This window comes from Limulus polyphemus, unplaced genomic scaffold (genome assembly GCF_000517525.1).
Source record: "Limulus polyphemus unplaced genomic scaffold, Limulus_polyphemus-2.1.2 Scaffold5173, whole genome shotgun sequence".
Lineage (NCBI taxonomy): Eukaryota > Metazoa > Arthropoda > Merostomata > Xiphosura > Limulidae > Limulus > Limulus polyphemus.
The window spans coordinates 27,078-38,831 of record NW_013670783.1 but is presented as its reverse complement, the minus strand read 5'-3'; the positions used below and the strand labels follow the sequence as shown (position 1 = coordinate 38,831).

Sequence of the window (11,754 nt, the reverse complement as noted above, 5' to 3'; positions counted from 1 at the left end):
AATTTTAAACTAGCCTATACTACAGAAGTAAGACTAACTAGCCTATACTACAGAAGTAAGACTAACTAGCCTATACTACAGAAGTAAGACTAACTAGCCTATACTACAGAAGTAAGACTTAGTTAGTCTTACTTCTGTAGTATAGGCTAGTTGCCTATACTACAGAACTAAGACTAACTAGCCTATACTACAGAAGTAAGACTAACTAGCCAATACTACAGAATTAAGACTAACTAGCCTATAATTTCCAGGGCAACTCTTATCACCTTGTTTAAAAATTAACACCAGCAACCTTCCAATCCTAAGGCACCAACCACTTGCCTTTTGACCTACCAAAAATGAGAGAGAGTATTCCATATCTTATCTTTGACCTTTAAAAGCCAGAGGAAAATCTGGTTTGGTTCTGGTGCTTCATCTGTTTTTAATCTTCCAACTTTTATCCAAGGTACTAATAACTACTGATTCCAGTATTTTCCACAGAGTACTCAGGATTAAGAGTATTGCTGTTATCGTCTCTTGTATATATATATGATTTAAAGCACAGCCATCTCATAGTCGTCAACAAAAACTTTGCCATCAGCATTTTAACATTTTGCTTACCATTAACTTAGAACAATATTCTTACTAATTGGTATTAAGACTCATAACGTAGGAAATTAACGGACTTTTCTCAACGTTAAAATACTTTCAGTTAAAAGTCCGTTTATAATTCCACAAATATCCTTGCTATCAGTTTTAGTATTATCAACCGTTTCTCGTAAGTTCTTTTGGAATTCCCATTTTTTATACCAAGTCTACAACTTTCTTATGATTCGTAACTCTTTCAATCTCTCTATCACTTTAAACTTGTGACATTTACCCGTGATTTTCTCCTTTAGTAAACAATTAAGTTTGATGTTGCCTGTTAACCTTTTCTTATTTGTAGGAGCACGCGCATCGTGTATTAAAAGCAGTTTATTTTTTTCAAGTTTTCTAAAACTGCCCCACATAACTTTTAAACTTATTATCCCAATTCATTATGGCAAATAAATCTTATCTGATGGCCTCAAAATTGGCCTTCTTTTATCTCAACATGTTGCAAAACATCAAACCTAATTAGACAATAACATGCTCATTGGTGGTTAACTATAATTCTAAAATGCTATTTTTTTATTTTTTGGTTTGCTATTTCGCTATTTGTCCCGGCATGGCCAGGTGGTTAGGGCGCTCGACTCGTCATCTGAGGGTCGCAGGTTCGAATCCCCGTCTCACACTAAACATGCTCGCCCTTTGAGCCGTGGGGCGTTCTTACGTGACGGTCAATTCCACTATTCGTTGGTAAAAGAGTAGCCCAAGAGTTGGCGACGGGTGGTGATGATTAGCTGCCTTCCCTCTAGTCTTACACTGCTAAATTAGGGACAGCTAGCGCAGATAGCCCTCGTGTAGCTTTGCGGGAAATTCAAAACAAACAAGTAAACACTCCAAGTGCAGTTACTCCGACCCTCATGTCGTATCTACATCAACATTCATCAGCAGTAAAAATTACAGTTCGGAAAGGAGGAAGAGGCCATCTTGAACCTGAACCTCCCTGGTCTATCAAAAGTCCAAAACACCGATTATGAACTGAGAGAGATTACTGCTTCACTCGACACAATGTGTCAAAAGTTAATCTCCAATAGTTATTGATGTTGTTCATTTCTCATTGACCTCATCTGTCTGATTAGGTGACCTATATAGAAACTGCCAATTAAAAACATTTTATCTATGAAACCTGTGATTGTAACCTATATATAACTTCTTGACTATCACTTTTTGTTTTCAATCCTAATAGGCTACAGTTCTTACTTTACATACAAAGCTATATCAACCCCCTGCTTTTTTTTAGAATAATCTATCATTATTAAATAACTTACAACTTTGAATTTCAAACGAATTCCTATAATCAGCGTTCTCCAAACCTAAACAAATCCCTTTAAATTTCCGCAGCGCTAATCTGGAAACTTTCCACAGGTGAAATCAAGATTTAAAGTTCTGTTATAAAAACATCACGTAGTCCTGGTTGGATTTGTCAACCCGCTACAAATGGCGTGGGAAAAATCGAAAGGTCAGGGTCAAGCTCTACGCTGCCGAAGGTAAAGACACGCTACCCTTGTTAATAACATCTTGATCTATTTCTACCCGTCGAGTTAGCACGACAGAAGCTCGCTACAGCCGCATGAGAACCGCGAGACGGTGAATTTAACAACACGTGCAGAGCGCGCGAAAGACTTCTTACAGCAATGACTAATGAATGTGTCAGCCAGGGAAAAATCAAATATAGAGGAGAGTGAGAAAAAAAAAGTCTACAACCTAAGAATATATATAATTCCGATTCTAATATTGTTATTAGTCATTAGAGGATTAATAATTTCAAATCAAGTCTTTTTTTTTGTATCACACAAAATTAGATTAAATTGGCTGCAACACTGTTTTATTTTTTCTTACAGTTATTTTAACTGCTATAATTAATAAGTCTCATAATTGGACGAACATGTGGTTTGTTCGATATTTTGTTTTTAACCAGGGCATGGTTGATTTTCTAACAAGAAAGAACTGCAAAGAGTTGCACGTGCACAGTGAATGAATAAGCAAGTGTTGTGAATGAATAGTAGCAGTCACTATCAGATAATTCATCTACCGGAAATGATAATAAATGCTTGTAAGAATGGCTTAAACACACGACTGTGACGTAAAAGGGCACGTGACAACCACCGTCCAATTACCAATGGGTATTTTTCTTGTGAGGACGGGAAACTCGTTTCCTCTCTCTTTCTCAAGGTAAACATCGAAGGTCGAAATCCCTCTAGTGTTGTCGGCCTACAACTATTAAAATGTCAGCAGATACAAAACTGTAACAAGTACACTTGAAATCGTAAAAAACTATACATTGCTCTAGCCGTTTCTTAAGAAAATGTTAGTTACCTGTAAAAAGATTAAAATGTGCAACTGTTGAAACATCGGTATTTCAATAAGAAATTAATTTGTTTGGTATTGTTAAACGTAAAGATACACAATGGGCTATCAGTATTCTATCCACCAAGGGTATCGAAACCCGGTTTCTAGCGTCATAAGCCTGCAGACATACCGCTGCACCACTGGGAGACCACGAGAACTTAAAACAACAAAACAAATATGATAGATAAGGCCATACATAATACTTGAATTTAATTTAATTTTTAATCATTCTTATGTCTAAAAACGGTTTTGAATTGTTGAGAAGAATTTTAAAATTTATAAACAGTAAAACTGTATTAACAGCTGGTGAAGGACGCGAACCATTACTCCACATCATAAATTTAAATATGGTGTTAAAATTCAGATCATAATTATCAACTGTTATTGGCCATATTTCTGAGAAGTACAAATATTTCCGAGTCTTTTTTTTTTTTGTTCGATGTTAAGCGCAAGCTACACAATGTGCTTATCTGTGCTGTGCCCGACACGGGTATCGAAACCTGATTTTTAGCCTTATAAGCCTTCAGACTTACCGTTGAGCTACTTTGGGGAGGTAGTATTTCTGAGTCGCGTCGCTAGATTCTTAAACGATTCGGGTCCACAGACGCGGGAATTTTCGGCGTTTCAGTATGATATCGATCATGGTTTTCTATTCTAATTTTCGAGAGACCATCTGGGGACTCCGAGCACTGTAAAATAGATTCGGGGCACGAACTCCGTGTGCCAGTGCCTAGTGACGCTTCTGGAGATGACCCTGATTTGTTTCTAGATGGTTTCAGCTTTAGTTGAATTCTCGGTTTTTAGAAAGTCTCTGATTTTTACCACTTTCAATTTCATTACGCGTAAATTAAGGAAATTTGATAGTTTTCAAGTGTTCTGTTGCTTGAATTTTTGTAATTCATATCTATAATATAGTATTAAGAACGTGATATATAATTGCTGATTGAAAAAAGTGTGTTCCATCTGATACAACCCAACACGAGGTCCATTTTTTAAAAATAAATACCACACAATGGAAAACAGCTTTTACAGCAGTTTATATTCGTGTTCCTTGGTCTTTGTCATACCTTATAAATTTATAATATATTTCAATGATTAACACCAGGTTTATAAACACATCAACTGTATAGTTCCTTTGGGTGGAAAGAAAGTAAATTTTGAAATTGAAGCGGAACATAACAACTGTGAGCCTATGTAATACTTCAGAATCATAATATGAGATCAAAATTTTAAACAGGAAATCACTGAACTTGTTCGACATTGAAAAGTTCACCGAGTTATTTATTTGTTGCGAGAGTTTAGTCAATCTGGAACTGTACGCTTGGTTATCAGCTCAACACTGACTTATATTGAGAACTTTTTATCAAGGGAATGTTAAGTATCAGCAATTCAAATAAGTTCTTATTCATCTCAACTTTGTGGTTATTGGCTATTTTTAAATTTGGCAGTGAGAACCAACAGGACCATTGTTTTTTTGTATCATTAAAACGATATGACCAGTTGTATAATTTGTAATGCACGACACATTACAACAACGTAACGTTTATACGAAAGATCATTCTTTGCTAAGAATAAATACACGTTAAACAACGGTAACAGTATTAAGAAATAATACTTTATATCATTCCTTATTTCTTTAATGTTTGGTATAGTAAATGGAAAAGAAGATTTAAGAAGTGCTATACATTTTTTAACTTTATATTATATATTTGGACTAATTACAACTCGTTTACATGGCCAGCTGGCGCCATTGGCAGGAATGATTATAATGAAAGCAGTGTCGCCGTCGAACAATAACCCACGCGAAACGAGTTAGGACTAATTTAGTTGCGTAACTACTATTTTTTGTTTTTGTTGTTTAAATTATAAGTAAATAAAACAAATAAAGGAAGACAAACGTGAGAAAGGTGACCTCCAGAACTCAAGGTCTTCAGGCTCAGACGTGGGAAAGTGCTAGCAACAAGGTTCTTGATCCAAACTTACTAATGTTATCTGCTACCGGTTAGGCCTAATTATTCGTCGTCTGCCAACTTATACCACAGGTGACTCATTGAGACACACTAAAACATACTTTTATTTTGGAGAAATGCCAGGACTAGGTTGCTGTTATTGACTTTACATACGTTTTGTTTTTGGGGGAAAAAATATTTAACAACTATTAAAGAATTGAATGGTTTGTATGTTTGAACACATTAAATATGTTTGACACATTTAATTCGGATATCACGTGACGATATTTAAGACATGATTCATATTTTACTTCGTTTTAAACTGGAAATTCTGGAACTATGTCAAGTGATACTTAAAAAATAGATTATATTTCTAACTCTAAGACGTTCAAGTAAATAACAATAAATGTTCAAGAAAAAAACACAACTATAGTAACAAACATTTCTGTAGTAGGAAGTTTTGAAATTTACAGTGCTTAGTGTGTCGAATTGTGGAGTTAAAGTTCCGTGGTTCACACCCTGCTACCATTGTAAAAAATCGTGATCTGCATCTTGAGGTCTTCGGTGCGTCATAAGAGTGACGGTCAAATCCCACTCTTCGGTCTAAAAAAGAGTTGGCGGCTATTTATATCTTCCGTCTTATCTATCACTTCCAAATTAAGGACGGCTAGCGCAGATAGCTTTCTTATAATAGCTTTAAGTAAAATCCAGAAAAACAAATAAAATACAGAAATAAGAATTTAGAAGAAACGAAGTGCTAAGATCTTTAATTTAGGCTAACTGTATGTATAACTACAACAATTATAATTCGATGGAACAGAAACTTATAAAATAAAAGGATAGCTAGAACAGGTTGTTGATTTAGGACTAGGAGTTCATTTGTAATTAGTAAAGTTTCTTTGATTGCAAGGTAATTTCTAGACGATTCTGGGGTAAATATTTTGAATTTTTCTTAACTAATTCTGCTGGATAACTTCAAGTGTTTATATGCTCGTATACGTAATTGGCGTATTGTTTTGCCTGACTGTGTACCTAACTCTACAGTCCCAGTCATAAATAATAACTTATTTCCAGTTGACCTTATTTGAATTTAAAATTGCGAAACATTCGATTTATTGTTATAACAGTGGTGTTTTGGTTATTATTAAACTTTAATTGCCGCCTGACTAATGTGTTGTAAAAGTGCTGTTAAAATTATGCAAAATATTTCATTGTCAAATATCATAACTAACACAGAATTTAGAAACTTCATTAATTTTATTGTAAATATGTCACACTGGATACTTATTATTCAGCCTACTTCCAAATTGACTAATCTGAGGATTTTTCAAACCATAATTATGACTTTACTTGACATGAGGCGGGAAAAATTAAAACGTTGATGTGAACTATAGTTAATATAATGGTACGGTAACTTTTTAAAGTATTATACTGCTTATATAAATAGCGTTTCTTTGAATCTTTTGTCTCTCATGATCCATTCTTATTGACGAAAGATCTCTCGGCTATTGGTTTAGTTTGTTTTAAATTTTTCGCAATATTATACGGGGACTATCTGCGCTAGCCGTCCCTAATTTACAAGTGACTAGAGGGAAAGCAGCTAGTCAGCACCACTCACCGCCAACTATTGAGCTACTATTTTACCACATTATAACACCCCCACGGCTGAAAGGGCGAGCACTTTCGGTGTGGCGAGGATTCGAACCCGTAACCCTCAGATTGTGAGTCGAGCGCTAGACCATTTGTTTGTTGAATTCCGCACATAGCCACACAAGGGTTATCCGTTCCTACTTTTGAAGAGAAAAATACAGGGAAGGTAGCTGGACACTCATGTTAGACCGAATTGGGGGATTGACCGTCACTTTTTTTTTTCTGGCAGTAACAGGATGGGAACCAGAGAGTCTCAGCACGCTTACTATTCAGACCGCGCTCGTCCCAATAGAGAGAATAGACAATTAGTGGAGTGATTGTATGTACGCTACATTCTTAAATCAATTCACATTGATAAATCGTGGGAAAATAGTATGTTGCATATATACTACTACAATACTGAGTTATTCAATCTTAGTCATTAGCACTTGTGTCCACGTGACAACTTATTGACACATACCGTTCACTTAACTACTTACTAGAATTTAGGTTAATGGTTTTATTTTCTTTGCATGCATAATAAGCAAAGAGTAAACGCCACCTGAAGAGATTGATGTTAGAAAGTTGAAAAATGCTAATTAGTAAGACGTATCAAATACCTTTTTTTAATACATAATTCTGCGTTCTTTGTTAGTGATCCACATAGGCGTAGTGCACTTTATACGCAAAAATGATGTCGCAACATTGAGAATGTTAGTAAAACCGACATATTTTATATTTTTTTACATTGTATTTATTTTCTCACATTTATCGACAATACATTATTTTAACATCGCATCAATCAGTCCACAACAAGTTTCCAAACTCTGCATTTTTTACCTTTTTAAAACTTTCATGATCATAATCAGTTTCTTCTTTATTTACTTCTAAATCTTCTTAAATGCCAAAATCATATTTAAAGCAAGGAAGAAAAAAAACTAAAAATTACAGTCCAGCCATATAATTTGAATAAAATGGTAGTGATAAAAGACTGAAAACGTTATTAAGCCTAAGCTTAGGCTTAACAAAGTTTTTTTCACTAAAATTGTTTCTATAGGTCTTCTTTCACATTACTTGGTTATTCTGAAATAGACTAATAGTTTAAATCATTAAAAATAGTAATAATAAAAGGAATAATTGTTAAACTTATTTGAACGTAACTAGATAACGGCATTTATTGGAAAAAACAATTAAACCTAAGTAAACTTGAAATACTTCAGCATTCTATCACTAATATCAAATGTGGCTCATGTTCAATAAGATTAACAAACATAGTGAAGTAATTAGTATCGTTTGAGTTTACATATCTGATTATAAGTGTTGTTTTTATACATGTTACAGATTTTACAGTAAGGAAGAATATTTTTAAACAGGTATGACGTGTGGTAGCAAGTTTCAGAGCCGAATCTGTAGAGTGATGGGGTGTTTATCAAACCGTATATAGTTTTGATATATAACATGTCTTCATAATCTTTGAACCCTGAAATTTATATTTTTTTAGAAACTTAGGTTTCGAGATTTCTGTTTCTGTATTTTAAAATACACTAATTAAGGATCCGATAGGTATATTTTTCTCACATGAAAGAACTCGAATTCTTAATTCAGAATGACTTACCTACACAGCGTTGCTAAAATAAACTCACTAAAAACCAAGTTCCTCCATATTTGATGTTATGTATTCAATGTGTTAGATTCTCGAGCGGAATAATATTAGTGAGTTATTGTTTCAATATCTAAAATATTATCAAGTGTCTTGTTAACTTTTATTTCAAGATGTAATAAGTTTACGGTTCATATACCAAGAATGATACTATTAAGTCTTATACGAGTGTCGTAAACGTGCAACTGGTAAGTACAACACAAATTGAACATAAAAAGCTTTACCAGAAAAGGTAATCTTACAAAGGGAAGCAAAGTTATAATGACCTTTCAACTTCTCAGGCTACTATGTTTGTTGTCATAGCAACTACAGAAACCATTTTAATTCTCTATGATATCTCTGTTGTCAAGAGATCGAGTAGCCCATGTTTTTTAATCCTTTCATGCAGGTGCTTCATCTGTTGCTAAGTGACACAACCATGTGAGAAATACACCTCTATTCAGTATAGTCGTTTGTTACTTTTACGAGCATTGCATATTAAAAAATATACTTTTGGATGGCTTCCAAACTTAAATGTGAAAAACAACAGCAAAACGTTTATGCTCAGATATTTGATAATGTAGAAAAAATGAAAAATCATCCCACGATACAGAAATTATCCTTGTGTAAACAATTCTGCTAAGCTGAGTTGTTAATACTTAAAAATATTTACAAATAAGCACAACAGCTATTTCAATTGTCATTTAAGTGGAAGAAAAAATTAAGTACTCAGTATAAATTCCATGTTCTTTACTTCAAGCCTCGTTCTGGATATTTTTACTGATATGAAAACATTCTACACGACTTATTCTTCAAGTGGTATCGAAATAAATGATATACATGTTAGAGTTTTGCTATCCAAACTCACATAGCTTTCCAGGATCACTTTATAAGTAACACATTCTTAAATTCGTCTTTGAACATAAATTACAACTTTTTTTTTTAACCTAAGGGCCACTAGATGGATTACTGCAGGAAAAAAACGTAAGTTTGTAAATATGTTCTGCAACGTATGTATATGTACATGTCATCATTTTCACGTTTTATTTATGTAGCTGTTTCGTAAGAATTATTGACTGGTTCTGCGAAGAAATGAAAAATTATATTTAAAGAATATTTCAATGCAAATTGAATTATCAGTACACATTATATTTAAAAGTCGTATCGACTGAAACAACAATTCTGAACTCCTTTTATATTTATAATCGTGAGTAGGTAGTGCCATCTGTTGTTCACTTTTAAACATTGACTCCATTTGATCACAAAGTACAGGGGATTCTTCGTTAGGACTACTAGGTTATACGTTAATCTGTTATTTTTCTTTCCGTTTTTTGTACGAAGGAAGAAAATTACTGAACCTGGTGGTGAGGAGTAAAAAGTGAGTTTAACTCAATTTATTGTATATTTGATGTGTATTATGTTCTTACGCTCAGTAGAATAACGTATTAACTTGCAATGTCTTGAAGATTTCTCATTCTAAAATACAAAAGTTATTTTAAAGATTTAACTCACTTTTGTTCTGACATAAAAACGAATTATATTCATATATATTTTACCTAATATGCTAATTTTGAAAACGTCAGTTTTTCTAAGTTGTAATAGCTACAAGTAAGTTTAAAATTGCTTGTCCAAACGAGAATCATAAACAAGACATCAGAAAAACGTATAAATGGTTAAAATAACTGTGAGTAAGATAAAGAATGTGGTCAACAGTTTCGGCTAAAATACTTTCATTGGGGTTGATAAATTTGTACGTGATTTCTAAAGGAAAATGTGACGTCAGCGCCGGTATGTACAGGAAATGAAACGTGAGATTCGAAAGCATTCTTTAAACTTCGCATGTTTAATGGTTATTGAACCGTGTTCTATTTCAATCTGTCACAGTCTCTTAACTTCGTGTGTGATAGCACGTGGACATTGTCAGCCTTCTGTAGTAAAAAAAAGAAGAAAAAAGGTTAAAAATAAGAAGAATTACTAAAATTGAAAAATCAATTACCACCCCGATTGGACACGACTTGGAGAAGTTGCATTCCTGCTGATCTGGCTACAAAAGTCCTGTCAAGGGTCATTTCTAACACCACAACGGTAAATCTACGGACTTTCAACGCTAATATCGAGGTTCGATTCCTCGCGCTGGACACAGCACAAAGCTTTGTTTTAAAAAAAAAAGGCTAACTAACGCCACCTGTCGGACTATATCCATGGGAACCATGAAATGTTTTACACCTAACGGCCCGGTTACAAATGTACAGTAATTGTTTAGGTCTAACGCCACCTGACGAGTTTTATCTACGGGAACTGGATTGTATGTCTGTTGACCTGATTACAAAAGTGCGGTAAGGGTTTATGTCTAACGCCATCTATCGGACTTTATGCTTGAAAATTTTGAAAACTTTAAGGTATGAAACTCAAAAGAATATTCTAGTATCTTCCGCTACTCAAAACCAAAAATACAGGTATTCAGTCCAAAAGGGAAAGCGGGGAGGAAATCTTCATTGTCCATTATCTGACCTTGTTTAGCGGTTAAGTCCAGCACATAAAGATAAAACAGTAGAACGAGATTTACTTTTTAAGGCTGGAAATATTAGTTTAGCATGAATAGAAACAGTGCATTAACCCAAACGAAATGAATCCAGTTTAACTGATATTGGAACTGTGTAATCACAAACAATGTTTAACAATTAACAGAAGTTAAAGTGATTTTTAAGCTTGAGTAAATGGTTAAAACGTAAAATGTTCTAATAAAGTGACAACATATTAACATAGGATTTTGGGTTTTAATAAACATGAAATTGCACATATTACTAAAATTGTTATACAATTTCAGTTCATCTTTAATAATTTTGTTTTAAAATTTAAAGTTTGTTCAACTTTTTATTTACAAAAGTAAAGTAAGAAAAAGTACAATCGTTACAGATTTTAAAATTTTACATACTATTAAACGACTATATTTTGAAACACAAAACCGTAATAATTCCCCAACAATTATAATGACAAACCATTACATAACGATGCTTCTGGACCCAAAACAATTTTAAACTAACCCTAAAAAAAGTATTTCCAACTAAATATATTTTCACAAATAGATAATGTTGTTTTTTTGTACTGTTGCAAAGTGTCTTGTAATGTTTTGTTCCACTAATATGTGCAACCAGAAAAAGAGAGTAAGAAAAATAAGAACGAAGTAACACATATAAAAGTTGATTTTTCTTCCGTTTTAAATAGATTGGCTACCTCTGCTGCTGGAGGACTTTTTGTTATTTGATATAACACTTAATATAACACATTAAGTGTTATGTATTTAGTGAGTAAAAGTTCCATAGGACGTTTTGTTGTTTGATATACATTAAGTGTTATGTATTTAGTGAGTAAAAGTTCCATACGACGTTTTGTTGTTTGATATACATTAAGTGTTATGTATTTAGTGAGTAAAAGTTCCATACGACGTTTTGTTATTTGATATACATTAAGTGTTATGTATTTAGTGAGTAAAAGTTCCATACGACGTTTTGTTATTTGATATACATTAAGTGTTATGTATTTAGTGAGTAAAAGTTCCATACG

The 11,754-nt window shown here is 33.5% G+C and overlaps 1 long non-coding RNA gene across 1 annotated transcript in view; it reads right to left on the bottom strand.

The window, feature by feature from the left end:
- The window catches only part of LOC111089073, a 7,422-nt gene extending 2,436 nt beyond the window's left edge, over positions 1-4,986 (bottom strand). Inside the window, exon 1 of the long non-coding RNA XR_002613420.1 lies at positions 4,872-4,986. This is a non-coding gene — a long non-coding RNA (uncharacterized LOC111089073). The remainder of the gene's footprint in view (positions 1-4,871) is intronic.
- Positions 4,987-11,754: the final 6,768 nt, after the last annotated feature.